This window comes from Lissotriton helveticus, chromosome 1_1 (genome assembly GCF_964261635.1).
Source record: "Lissotriton helveticus chromosome 1_1, aLisHel1.1, whole genome shotgun sequence".
NCBI lineage: Eukaryota > Metazoa > Chordata > Amphibia > Caudata > Salamandridae > Lissotriton > Lissotriton helveticus.
In genome coordinates this window covers 1,993,280,349-1,993,295,329 of record NC_136057.1, presented here as the reverse complement: position 1 = coordinate 1,993,295,329, position 14,981 = coordinate 1,993,280,349, and the positions used below count along the sequence as shown (strand labels likewise).

Below are 14,981 nucleotides of genomic sequence, written 5' to 3'. Positions count from 1 at the left end.
CCAATCTGCGAAAGTCAGAGGCATGAAGGTTGCCAGGAGACGCTGTGGACTTTTTCGAAGTAGGCACCCAACCTTGTTGCTGAGCATATTTAGTTAAATGGCGCTTAAGGGGTGTAATAGCGCGAACTAGCGCCTTATTCATGGAGTGTTGCACTCCCCTGTCAAGAGCCTCCACCAATTCCTGTTCCAGAGACTCAGACGCCTCCTCCTCATAGTCACCTTACTCATCATAATAATAATCACTCATTGTACACTAGTAGTGTAATAATATGCCCACTAGGTGCCTGTATGATAATGTTACCAAAGGCAAAATTCAGGGGGAGTGAAAAAAACCCGCAGCAAGTCAAGACACCGCAGAAAAAAATGTGTCAAAATTGAGTAGAGGGTGGAGGGAGGGCTTGCTGCCAATAAAAATCTCACTCTAGGCAGAGCCTATGGCAATTAATACAGCCGGGGACTTTTTGCAGTCTCCGGCGTCAACAGGGGTAACTGTGAGGCTGTGGGCGTGCACGTCACTCTGGACGGTCTTCTCTGAAGCTCCGGTATGTGAGGAATGCTCGGGGCGCCGGAAACATGAGCCGCGCATGCGCGGACGCCGGCAGCCTCAGCAGGAAAAGAGAAGCTCGCGCCGCAAGCACGAGGCTACCTAACCCCTAAACTCCCACTCCACAACTAGAAATAGGACACTGGCACCACGCGCCCGGTCACCAGGGAGGTGACACGCGCTTCCAGCCGCGCAACGCCGCAAGATACGAAGCGGAACAAAGATGCAGTAACGCGGCATGAAGCGCGAGCAACGCGCGTAGCAAATAACAATGCAAAACACTTCAAACATCAAAGAAGTAAGATAAAAGCACTTAACTGGCTGCGGAGCAGCAAAGAAAGAGGAAGTGTGACTATCTACACGGCCTTATATAGAATAGACCCTATGGTTATTGCCCAAGTGTTCATGGGTATTGTGTTTTTTTATCTGTTTCTATGGCTGCTGGGCATTTCTATTAAAGAAATGAGATTAGCATAATCGGAGCCTCCTGTCCTGAAATAGAATTAATTAATGCACTTGTTAATATGTATTGGTATTACTTTGTGTGTATATTTTCTTCATCTTGCATTTTAAAGTGCGGTACTTATACTACACTTGTCTCTGTTTCTTGTCACTGTGTCTATATCATATGCAAAGAGTACTTTCAGTTTTTTGTGTCTTAAATCAGTGAATGCGTCGTATATTATGATTTTCGAAATCTAGCGTCATCATAAGCAAAAGATGTTGCCATGTATTCCAACCCCAGAGGACTGCACTGTCCTGCTGAACTTTTTTGATCCACTGCCATTTCAAGTTATGCGTTCCAAAATAGGGAACATGACAAAAGGATCCCCATGCTGCGTGTACTTAAGGGATGGATATGGCTACTAACCTGGGTGAAATATTGTCAACATGCCTTCATGGAGCAGATGCTTGATGTTAGCATTCCGTCTATGGTAACATGTTTCCAAAACTGTTTTATAAATCCTAATGATCAATCTCGCGCAATCACGGGAGTGAGCCGATTTAATTAACTTTGTCACGGGTCTAAAGATGAAGGAATGTTTACATTCCTTCTGTAGTGTTGCGCTCTAGCTCCAGGCGCTCGCGTGATGACGCGGCACTCTGGAGCGAGAGCGGGACGGAGTGCGCAGGCGTCGGGTGTGGGCGGCGCATGCGCGAGGGCTGGAAAGTGCGAGAAGTGACCGGAGCGAGCAGGAGTTAGGCGCTCTCGTGGATACAATTACTTTACGTAAATAAACCCGAGTTATAGAAGCAACTCCAGTGTGCAGTGTCCTCATTTGGGGGTGTACATAGAACATTACAGTGGCGACGAGGAGTGGGATCTCCCACCAACATCATCCCCAGGGAAAATATCGACCGAGCAATGCGACAGCAACGCCCAGACCGCCACCAAAGGTCACAAATCGAAGGGGACACCAGTGAAGTGAAAACAGCAAAGGAAGGAGGCGGCGGTATCCACAAGAGAGCACGGCAGAAGCGCGTAAACCCTAGCCACGCCCACCACGTGCCCTGAGGCCTACCACAAGCGCACCGGGACAGGCACAGTAAGTGGTGACAACTCCCCGTCGAGGCCCTGGCAGAGAAAGGAGACAGTGGTGCGGGGGATGAAAAAGAGCAACGTCCGAACAGACTGCAGGACGGAAGTGCCAGCACACCAGGCAGCCCCAAGAGCCAGGGAGAAGGACTGGATCAAGGGGAATACAGAAGTGCGCCGGGCAGCCCCGAGAACCAGGGAGATAGACGGCGAGCAGCACCCAAGATGAGTAACCAAGCGACTTCTCTCACAGCGCCAATCCCATTCCTACCCAGACCAGGGGAACCCCAAATGAAATGGGAGGATTGGAGGGAATATTTCAAAAACTACGTAGAAGCCTTGGAAGATGAAAACGGGGAGGCGTTCCCAAGCGCGAGAAAGAAACGGTTGCTTCTACACAACTTGGGCCCCGAAGGAATAAGGGTGTTTGCAAATATCGTACCCGCGACGAGGCAGGCAGTGGACGACGACGTCTTCAAGCATGCCTTGGAGGACCTAGACAATCACTATCGCCCGGCTGTGTGCGTTTCCATTGATCGATTCAACTTCCAAGGAAGGAAGAAGGAGAATCCATAGACGATTATGTTGCAGCACTTAGACGACTAGCGATCACGTGTAAATATGGACAACTTCAAGATGATTTCATCAAAGATCAAATCGTAATGCACACCACCAACAGATCAGTACAGGATAAATTGTGGGCACACGGAGAAGCAACACTAAAGGAGGTGATCGCAATGGTAAAGAAAGCTGAGCTCTCAAAACGTTGCGCTGAAGCGGCAAAAAAGGAGAACGCCCAAAAGCTGATGGTCAACAAAATCGACGAAGCCAAGTCCCCAAACAGGCAGAGAGGAGCTGCTGGAGACGGGAGAAACGTGCCCAAATGGGCAGGAAAACCGGGACAGTCAGGAAAACAGTCCACGGACAACAGATTTGCGTGCTATAGGTGTGGAAGCACAGCACACACAGCCCAGGACAAGCGATGCCCAGCATTCCGCGCCAAGTGCACGTTCTGCGGCTTGATCGGACATTATGAGAAAGTGTGTCGCAAGAAAGGGAAGAAGTCAATGGTGAAGTACATTGCGCAATCCCCGTCATGAGAACCAGCAGAGGAAGATCTGGAGGACGATGACATGGTTCTATGTATCGAAGAACAAGTATTGGAGGTAACGGGCAAACGCTCAGACAAACCACGAGCGGACATGCTGATTGGAGGGGTGAAAATCCGAATAGCGATGGACTCTGGATCGCCATACTCCATTGTTCAGAGATCGGTATGGGAAGAAGAATTCAGACCCAGTCTTGGCCCGAAATTAGATCCACCGGACATACGACCGATATCGTACACCAACAACCTAATTCCCCTGGTAGGGTACCGAACCATGAAGTTTGAATTCAGGGGGAGATCGGCAGTGTACAAGCTATACGTGGCAGAGTGAGGACCCTCTGTGCTGGGATGGAGAGACCTGGGGGCCTTCGGAATAAAATTGGACCCAGGAGGCAAGGAACAAGTGCTACTGACGGAGGACGGCAGTTGGCCAGACCTGGAGAAATTGAAGCAAGACTTCCCCAAAGTGTTTGGAGGCACAGTTGGCAAACTCGAGAAATTCATACACAAGATACTTCTCAAGGAAAATGCGAGTCCGGTATCCCACAAAGTCAGAAACATACCCATTGCGGTTAAGGATGCCGTCAACAGGAACTACAGAGATTAGAGGAGCACGGCATAATTGAACCAATTGACAGCTCGGAATGGTTGGCGCCCTTGGTGGTGGCCAGAAAACCCAACGGCAAAGAACGTCTTTGTGTGGACCTGCGCAAACTAAACAAATGCCATATAATTGAGAAATTCCCATTACCGAGGATCGAAGAGATGTCGGCCAAAACGAGAGGGGTGACATGGTTTTCCACCATTGACCTCACCTCCGCATACCATCAAATAGACTTGCACCCAGCGAGCAGGAGGCTCACCTCCTTAATCACACCTTTTGGGTGTTACCAGTATCGCCGCATGCCTTTTGGATTGGCGGCAGCTGTTTTCCAAAAACTCATGCACCGTCTGTTCAAAGATGTGGAAGGCGTCCAATACTTTCAGGACGACATCCTGATAATGGGGACAAACTGAGAAGACCATGATCAGAAATTGGCCAAAGTGTTGACGGTGCTACAAGAGAAGGGCCTCACCGCTGAGTGGGACAAGTGCAAGCTGGGCATGTCAGCAGTCCCCTATCTTGGACATGAGATAGGGAGTCACGGAATCACTCCGAAAAAGCAAAACGTGAAAGCAATTTGTGATGCCAAAGCGCCAGTCAGCAAGGATGAAGTGAGATCGTTCCTGGGAATGGCTGAGTATTATTGTAAATTTGTCAGACATTTTGCCACAAAGACTCACAGGCTCAGACAACTCATAAGAGAAAAGACGACGTTCCAATGGGATGATGAAGCCCAATGCGAGTTTGAGGAATTGAAAATCAACATAAGTCAGGCGGTGCCGCTACATGGATACGATCCCTCAGGTCGCACAATCCTGACGACCGACGCCAGTGAAAGAGGCTTGGGAGCTGTACTGGCGCAGGAGCGAGATGATCATACCGTGGAAACCCTTAGCTTCACCTCCCGGGCGTTGTCACCCACAGAGCAGAAATTCAGCGTCATTGAAAAAGAGATGCTAGCCGTGACATGGGCCATGGGAAAATTCCGGCAGTTCCTGTGGGGCACCCGCTTCAAACTGCAAACTGATCACAAACCACTGGTCAAGGTGCACACCTCAAGTGGGCATGATACAGCAACACCACGTATAGCAAAAATGACCCTCAAATTATTGGAATACACTTACGACGTGGAGTACTTACCAGGGACACGCAATAAGGTAGCAGACTACCTTAGTCGGGCCTCGGCCATGGAAGACGTACCGTAAGTCTCACCAGGAGAGGACGAAATGGTAGCTGCGATGGAAGACTCAGAAAGAACAATCAGCAGGCACGAATGGGCCCAAGCCTATGAGGATGACGATGAGATGAAAGAAGTCAAGCACTATCTGATCGCAGGTTGGCCAGAGAAGAAAAGGCTGAAAGAAACCCTGAAGAAATTCTATGAAGTGCGGGAGGAATTGTCAATGAGTGACTCGGGAATCTTCATGTACCGCAGCGACAAAGTGGTTCCTCCCACGACCTTAATCCCGCTACTGCTGAGCCAGCTACACGAGGGCCATCTCGGCATCGTGAAGACGAAACTACGTGTGAAACAAATGTATTGGTGGCCTGGTATGGACATTCAAATAGAGAGACATGTGAGGGAGTGCGACCAGTGCCAGGGAGCGGACAAGATTTTGAAACCGGCTTTAGGTACGCTTGAGCAACCACGCAACCCATGGGAAGACATTGCGGTGGACATCTTAGGACCAGTGTTGGACACCAGAGGAACAGCACAGTACCTATGTGTCGTTGTGTATAAATACTCCAAGTGGCCAGAGGTAGATGTTCAAGAAGTCATGGACTCCGAAGCCGTGTTGAAATTTCTCACCTCAGTATTTCTACGTGAAGGAATACCAAGGACTATCCTAAGTGACAATGGGCCGCAATTTACTTCGGAAAAATGGACCAGGTACATGGAGAGAAACGGGATTAAGTCCAAACACACCTCAGTGTACCATCCCGCGAGCAACGGACAGGTAGAAAGGTTCAACCATGTCCTGATGGGTTCCATACAGGCTGCAATAATGCAAGGTAAAGACTGGGAGGTGGAGATACGGAGCATGCTGTGGGCCTACAGAAACACCCCGGCCTCGACAGGCTACAGCCCCTTCCAGATTTTGAGGGATAGACTCCCCTACACGAGAGACAACGTCGTCTGGAGAGAGAAGACGATCACGAGCAAATGGTCACCAGCCGTCGTTCAGCATAACCTGAAGAAGGCCCAGAAGGTTTACACCGATCATTACAATAGGAAGCGCAATACCAAAGACACGGATCTATAGAGAGGGGAATGGGTGAGAGTCAAGCTTGCCACACTCAGAAGGAAAGGAGAAAGCAAGTACAGCATACCCCTGCAAGTGAAAGAGGTGTACGGAAGAGCCGCATTGCTCAGCGATGGTAAAGTGTGGTCCCTAGACCGCATGGCGAAAATCAACAAGATTGTACAATGGCCCATAAGCAAAGAGAACGGCCTGGGAGATCAGAGTCAAGAAGACCACGCAGAAGAGAGGACTGCAAGTGGAGAGAGTCAAGAGGAAGGAAATATGCTAGCTGAGGGAGAAGAGAGTGAGAAAGCGAGTGGAGAAAGATCTCTGACAACCAGACAAACCACTCCCACCAGGAATGAAAATGAGACTCGGGGAATGGTGATGAGCCCTGCACGTGAGAACATTGGGGAAGATTCCACACCGGTAAGACGCACACGTGCTGGGAGAGTGGTGGTCAGGCCTGCTCGATTTAAAGACTTTGAAGTAGAGAACTATTGAACTATGGGACTTACTGCTGTTATATTGTTATTGGAAAAAGAGGAGATGTGTAGTGTTGCGCTCTAGCTCCAGGCGCTCGCGTGATGACGCGGCACGCTGGAGCGAGAGCAGGACAGAGTGCGGAGGCGTCGGGTGTGGGCATGCGCGAGGGCTGGAAAGTGCGAGAAGTGACCGGAGCGAGCAGGAGTTAGACGCTTGGCGCTCTCGTGGATACAATTACTTTACGTAAATAAACCCGAGTTATAGAAGCAACTCCAGTGTGCAGTGTCCTCATTTGGAGGTGAACATAGAACATTACACCTTCCTATTTAATGACACACTTGTTGTTTAAAAAATAGTCAGAAAAGATTTTTCAAATTAACAGAAAGAAGGCCTATTGTTCTGGTAATGTTCTCTGCTTTTAGTACTCTGAAAGAATTAAGAGTGAGGCAATTCAAAGATGGCGCTCTATTTACCAATGCAAACCCAGAGACCGGCGGCATGATGGTCCTTTCTTCATGGTTACATGCAGGTAACGTTAGGCTAGAGGGTGTACATACAAACTGCAAAAAAATGAGGCGCGGTTACAGGTGAACGACCCTAAAAAAAATTGAAAATATGTTCGGTAGATGTAAAAGCTAAAATATTACATAAGCATGCATGATAAAAAAAAACCAAAAAAAACCTCTAGTTTTGCTGCCCACATCTTGCTCTCGTTTTGTTGTCCTCTGTCTATCTCCATTGCTCCTCTTGGTAACCGTTCGCGTCCTTTCTTCCCGGCGTCCCTCGTTTTGGTGGACGCAGCACCGAGCTGTTCGGCTCTTCCCCCTCCCCTACACGGTATGTTACACGCCACTTCTCCAGTGCTCTTTGAGAGAGTTTTGGAGCGATGGTTTTGTAGCTCCACCTAGGCAACTATGGAGTACTGGCACCGAACAGAAGACGACCTGCAGCGACAAGTGCAGACCCTCTCTTGGCGGTTCCCACCTCATACCGTGCGACTAGCAGAGTATCTCTGGTCGTTTATGTCGATCAGAATGAAACACCCAGCGGGACATTTGTTTGCATTTCAGCCCTTTAACTGTGTTTTCCACAAAAAGATAGTATGATTGCAGTGCACGTTGGATTTAATCGCGCATAACTTGGAACATTTCTACTATAAGAAACGTGCTACTTCCAATAATCCACAACAGTTAACGCCGCACAATGTTGCCAGGTTGTCCGACTATAATTGCTTGTTTTAGAAATAAACATAGGGGACCATATTGGTAGTGTTCCACGTTATTGAGACAAAGTCGCTAGGTATAAACCTATAGGAAAGTCCGCTCAAAAAAATTGTTTATCCCGAGTACTCCTTATTTTCTAAACTTAACTTGGGGCTAAACAATGACAACATGAGTTCCATTGTAGCTTTTATAAATGTACCTTGATGTCTCCATAACTTGTTAATATTTTAAGCTAGTTTTGTTTGCTGTTAACACTAATACACTCTTTACACAACCAATTGAAAAGTAAAATACACAGATCTGATTCTGTTCTACAGTTGATGTCCTGCATTATTCCTTATACAATGAATAACGTCTGCTTCCAAATTTCAAAAACCATCGAGGAGCTGTAATAATTACCAAGTAGCCTATTTATATCGTTTTAATATTTCATTTTGCCGTTTCTTAGAGCTGTAAATACCAGGTTGATAAATTGAGTGTTTACATCGAAAAATGATTATTTGTTATTTACAGCACTTAGAAATGATAAAAAGGTTATAGCGAGCACTATGTAAAAATGTTATTTATTTAAAAGTATTCCCTCGCTTTGCAAATAATAAATATTGCTGTTACCCAATCTAAATCGCCACCGATTATCACATTTAGCATACGTCTACCGTTTATCATGTAAACTAAACAGGCATATACCGTTATTATACATGTACCTTCTGAGTCATTTAGTATTGTACACACCTCTGGTGCTTAGTAGCCAATTTTGCTCTCTCAAATTCTGCATATGGGCATTCATAAAGAGGGAGGAATACTTATTTTGTGTATTCCAAAAGCTAATACTCTAATGAAACAGCCTGATAAATGTTGGCACTGTCGAGATCGTCATGCGTGCACAGCAGGTACAGGACTTGAGGGCACATCCTTGTGTCCATCAATGGTAGGTGTTCTTGTGAACTGGTGCTGAATCTGTCTCATGCATCTATTGTTATGCGAGACTGTGGAACTGTGTACAGTACACATTTATTCCATGTACAGCACTCTTTTCCTCACGTGCAGGGAAGCTGGGTTTCCCCCTCAGATAAGGAGTTCAAGCACAAGGGACTACATAATCTCACCAATTATAGTTCTGCAAGCAGAACTGGAAGTACACTGCCTCACACCCCATTTGGCCCAATGCATCATGGTAAATGCGGCGGATGATCACGCTTCAGTAGAAGTGTTTAATTTTTCAACCTTGTTGGTGCAGCTTGTACTGTTTAACTCCAGACCCATGTTTCTCGATCCATTCCTTCATCAGGAGAGAGCAACAAGTCATTTTGGGGGTGCTGGAAATGCTGCCAGTCTTCTCAGGTCTCTGTACCACTCACTGGGAGCAGGTGCATCAACACAAGCTTGTCCGCTCAGTAGCTCAAGGGAACCTTTTCAAACAAGAGGGTGGGAGTACAGTGCCTCACATCCCAGCACTCCATGTGCCCTTATGTGTCCTGGTAAATGCAGTGCATGATAATACTTACTTCAGTAGTTGTCTTTCATTTTTCACCCTTTTTGGTGCACCCTGTGCTGTGTAACTCTTGACACGTGTTTCTGGGTCCATTCCTCATCAGTAGTGAGCAACAAGTCGTTTTGGGATGCTGGAAACGCTGTCCAAAGTCTTCTAAGGTCTCTGTACCACTACTACTGAAGTGTTATAATGCACTGCATTTACCATGATGCTTTGAAGCAAATTGAGTCCTGGGATGTGAAGCAGTTGCTTCAACCTTCCTTCCACTTCTTCAAGTAGCTGACCCTCGCAATGACCTAATGGAAGAATGTTCCAAGGAGTACACTACGATTTTACTTTTGTTTTATGACTTGCAGTTTTCTCCTTTTTAAACAAAGTGTGCACTAACAAATGTTTTCTAATAAATTAAATACACATTTTAACATAATGCAACAGGTTTTGTTTAGAGCTACTTTAGTAGGCAGTTTGAGTTTACAAACCTGATGTGATCTCAACAACAAACTTTAATTGTAGGGATAATGAACCATATCCAATGTAAAATTGCCAATACGAGATGGAAACGAGGCATCAGTGAGAACTGAAGTATTGTTCATCCACATCTATAGACCTGCTACAAGTATTTGTCCTCACTTTTTAAAGTGTGCACAGGCATAGGACTTGTGAGTAATGCATTAATTCTGATGCATGACGATTCAGTGGGGAAAAACCAGATTATGCCTGTAATTCCGCCTTTTCCATAGGAAAATCTTTCCATGAAGTTTTTGCCAAACTCTGAATATATCTCCCCCTGAAGTATCTCTATTTGCAGACAGCGGTAAATACCTCAGTGTTTACCTTCCATCTCATGGCCTTAGAACAGAGTTCAAATGTTGGACAAAGACCTCTTTTATTGATTCCCAATGAATGCTGTTTCCACCAGTTGATTTTCTATGCTTCATTTGTTAAAATACTTTGCCAACGAGCAAAAAAAAAAAAAGTAAAGATTGCCCATCAGCCCATTCACTGAAGGGCTCTTCTTTTTCGATAGATGAGCACTTTTAATCTGGCAAAAACCCAGATACTAGAGAGTTCATGGCTGAAGTTGGCTGATCCATTTCTCCATACTGTATAGAGTTAATGTTATCAGGGACTTATTCAACCAAATTTCACACGATGAGGGGACTCGACCGAGTGCACAGTGAGATATTTAAACAAGTGTTTTGGTGCTCAATTACGGCAATTTGTTTTTTATATATACAAATTGACTCTACTTGGAGTAGCCCACCGTTAAAGCCACTTAGACATGAATAAACAATATTGGCCAAGGAGCATCAAATTTACAATATAAATTTACAGCATGATTTTTCTGCTATTAATCAGAAGAAAAAAGTTCCAAGCAGGCTTGCTTCATCACTTTATCAATGTCTTTAATTTTTCATTCGTTGATCATATCCAATTTATAGAAAAACATATTCTTATTCATACATCAAGGTTATCTAAAGTTATAAATTTCCACAGCTACAGCCAGGGACTTATAAAGCGTGAAGCGATTCGACTGAGTGTCCCGGCGCTACAGATTCTAGGAGGGGCTAACCGTGGGCACTATCGTGCAGAAATCACACTATTGCTGATAAAGCCAGGTCTTCAATGACTTTCTAAAAGAGAGAAGATCCTGTGTCTGTCTGAGTGCTGGAGGGAGACTATTCCAGAGTCTTGCTGCTGGCACCTGGGAGGAGCGACGTCCAATTTCGGGCATAAGAGGATTTAGGGATGCAAGCTAACTGAAGTGCAGCCGATCTCAGAGCGCGACATGGGGAATAGAATTGGAGTCTCTTCCTGAGATAGGGGGCCCCAATCCCATGGAGAGATTTAAAAGTTAGAACCATGGCTTTAAACCTAATTCACTTGCGTATAGGTAGCCAATGCATGGTTTTCAAGTAGGAAGACATCCTAGTTCTGGGCCCTAGCATATAGACAGCCCTTGCTGCAGCATTCTGGACCACCTGCAAGCGCCTTAACAAGGATTCTAGGATTCCCAGTTAAAGGTTGTTGACGTAGTCCAATCTAGAAAGGACCTACGTCTGGACTACCGTTTGTCTATGTGTTAACGGCAGAAGGTGCAGGAACTGTCTAACCATTTTAGGCACTCCAAATCATGAGCCCACCATGGCTTGTACTTGGGAGTTCATGGATAGATTATCCTCCGTTCTGACTCCCAAATGTTTCCCAGTCTTGACAGAGGTGCTGGGGGGGGACATGTTGTGTGGCCACCAATTTTGCCACACGTTGTCTAGTGGGAGGCCGAAAAGTATAATTTCCGATTTATCGGGATTACACTTAAGTTGGCGTAGCTGGAACCAGGATAACACCTCAGAGAGGCAGGCATTTATCGCCTCACCTCTAAAGTCTGACTTTTTGTCACAGGTGAAAAGCAGTTGCGTGTCGTCCGCATAAGATACAATTTTCGCTCCGTGGGCTTCAGCCAGATGCACCAAGGGCGACATATAAAGGTTAAAAAGTGTGGGACTAAGGATTGAGCCCTGCGGGACACCCACCTTTAGGGGGTGGGGGGGGGATGGGTGCTGCGGACGGAGAGGACCAAACCGTTTGCTGGCGATTATCCAGAAACGAGGCAAACCATCGGAGTACCGTTCCCCCTCAGCCACATTCTTGAAACATCTGAAGAAGCAGTTATCAAAGGCCGCTGATAAATTCAACAGTATCAGCACTGCCTTCCCTCCCCGGTCTAAGGTCTCTTTGATGACTTCCGAGACCTCCAGGAGCGCGGTTTCAGTGCTAAAATTAGACCTGAAGCCAGACTGACAATCCTGGAAAACAAGATTGACTTCAGCATAGGTGGTAATGACCCCATTGACATAATTTTCCAGAACCTTCGAGAAAAGGGGGAGCAAGGAAATTGGCCTGTAATTGGAGGCTGCCTCGGGGTCTGTTCTTGTTTTTTTTAGCAGCTGAAGTATTTCGGCATTCTGCCATCTAGAGTGGTGGTCCGCAACAAAATGTGAATGACAGTTTAACAGACCAGTAGATTGAGAACCCACCCAAAGCCCCCTCCTTTTAACTCAACGTATTCATCCATGAATTGTTTTTTTGAACCAGAGGCTGGCATATCAACTAAAATGATCTTAGATCAGACTTAAAAAGCAAGAGTACGAAGTCCTTTTGCATGCAACAATTTGTTTTATCCAAGAACAAATGTTGAACAGATTTTTATCAGATCTCGCTAGATGCATTTTCGAAATTGTTTGTTTTTCTTTCAACTTGTACTTTTGGGCACATTACTGAATCAAAACTGAGCCTGTTGTGTCCAGTAGTGAATAAATCTGTAGAATGTTGAATAGTCTTGTGGTCCTTTATTCTATATAGGAACAGTAATCTAACCTCCCTAGTAATCTGATAGCATCATATTTTGACCTTGTGTGAAAAGCTGCATCTAAAAAATAAAAAATAAAAAAAAAATACTTTCAGTGCAATTCAGGTTTACCTCTATATACAGGAACCGAAACCTTTAATCATTGTTACTCTTCCTGTTTTTCTGTCTCTTCAGTTATTCCATCATAAGATTATGCACACATTTTCTCTAGGTTCGACACTTGTCCAAATTTCTCTGTAAACACTTCATCCTGTTGGACACTGAAATTAAAAATTATATCTTCCTATATAAATGTGGGGTCATCTCCATGAGATTACTAGATATCTCTTCTTCTACAGTTGTTTTATTGTCTTTAATCTACAGCTGTAATTTTTTTTCATTGCTCTCACTCGTTTAATTGTTTCATTAATTGTTTAAATTATTATTTCATACAGCTTGTGATAGTTTTTACGGAGAGTGTATTGTAGCATTTCAAATTCTTGCATGCGGTGTTAAAAAGTCAATTTTCTTTCTCCTCGATTTAGTATTGTCTAACCGAATTAATTGTTCACTGTATCCGACCTCAAAGAGCATGCCGTGGTTGATGGATTTTGGTAACGTTTGGTATTTATTTCAATATGGAGCTTTGCAGCTTTTCCAATCGTAGCAATTACATTGTTTTTCTTAATGATTGGGCAAACTGAAGTAGTTGAACGAAAATATCATCAAACTGCTCTACTCAGCATGGTGTGTGTGTTGGGGCAGTTGTAAACTGGTAGCTGAAGGACTGAAACTTGGGGGTTTGAAACAGCAGAGAGGAACTCCTGAACACATTCTAAAGCGAATTACAGGAGACGGAAAACAAGAGTATCTTCTACTTTACAATTGCCATGGGGCTCTCGCTATGAGTTACATCGCTAGAACCCCTACCTACAGTGCTTGATTTGTGCCGGTGCTTTCAGGTGCGTAGCACCAGCACTTAATTGACCGGGCCGGGTCTACACATCTTGCACATGCGTCACACATGCACATTGATGTTTTTTAAAATTTACAGAGTCTGCCTGTAATAATACTGTGCTCAGGCTCAGCGTGTTCAATCATGCAGGTCACAGTGAGCGGTTAACAATAGCTGCCCTGCCTGCACTGAGGCTGCCTACCTGCCTGCGGTGCCGTCCATTCGTCCGGTCCAAGAGAATAAATGATGTATGTTGCAGATGCTTGCTTGTGATCACAGCGGCCGCAGCCCTTGGTTACTTACTGTCTAGTCTCACACACACAGATTTATTGGGGGGCAGGTGCGGGCTGGATTTGGTTTCTGTTCTGATGGGGGGCGGGGGTAGGGGCGGTACGCGCAGCGCGCGGCCTGCTCAGATTTTTTTATTTCACATGACCGCGCGCCACGCCCCAGCATAACCACCGCAGCTCAATGCTAACCAGGACATCATCCGCGGGCCGCCGGCGCTGCCCGACCTGCCCCCGACGGACGACATTGAGGCTGAGCCTAAGGGCAGGCCAGGCAGGGCAGCCTGTGTGCAGCAGGGCAGATAGGCCACAGGCAGGCATCGTCGATGTGCAGTACTGTCTGGTGGTTCTGGTAGCATTGTTGGGTAGTAACCGCAGCAGCAGTGCTGTGCACCAGGCCGCTTAATTGTAAAAAAAAACAGTTATTCGCTGAGCCGGACCGCCCACCATGAGTAACTGTAAGGATTGAAGTTAAATAAAACATTGAGTGAGTTAGTTAGTAAACTACTGAGAAGGAGAAGTTTGCCCTTGTGTCTATCCACCGTTTGAAGGTTCAGGGACGAGCAGGCCTCGGTACCAGCTTTCAGTAATGTAATGTAATGACTAGAAAATCGCACCTTCGGGTTCATTACAGGACACACTTTGCCAATGAAATGACTAGCAAACACCCCGAAAGCGCAGTGTGAACATTTATTTCACAGCAAATGCCTCGTTTGGAGCACTATCAACCCAAAATACTGTGCACACTCACTGCCCTGAGGAAATACCGATCTCGCGGTATTGGAGAGCAAAGAAGGGTAAACAGCAGCGTGAGACTCGTCTCCACCCAAGCAGATCTCTGCAGCAGGAGTGTTAACCCCCAAACTACCTCAGAGAGACTTGTTTAAACTGTGTTGGCCCGCGTGACCTGCCAGGAGTGCTCTCAGAGTCTCCGTCCTCCGATGTCAGCCCTTGCACTGCTCCTCAAAACAGAGGTGCATTGTGTGAGCTGTGTAAATGAGGCACTTCTTGGGTACAAGTGCACTCTCCAGTCAGGACAGATGTGCGTCATTAGTCTGAGAGCCTATTGGGCGTCTCACCCCTGCAACATTTATGTCAAGGTAGTATGGTAGCTCACAGTGCCAGCACACTGGTGCACAAAGCAGTTCAGGAT

General features: G+C 46.0%; 1 protein-coding gene across 2 annotated transcripts in view; it reads left to right on the top strand.

The window, feature by feature from the left end:
* The window catches only part of FRRS1 (ferric chelate reductase 1), a 293,084-nt gene that overhangs the window by 61,017 nt on the left and 217,086 nt on the right, over positions 1-14,981 (top strand). The window contains exon 1 of one of the 2 annotated variants that reach the window (XM_078644307.1): positions 7,253-7,359. The exons of the other annotated variant lie outside the window; for it this stretch is intronic. The gene's annotated coding sequence lies outside the window, so the exon portion shown is untranslated. Of the gene's footprint in view, positions 1-7,252; positions 7,360-14,981 lie in introns of those variants that run through there. 2 annotated transcript variants of the gene reach the window in all.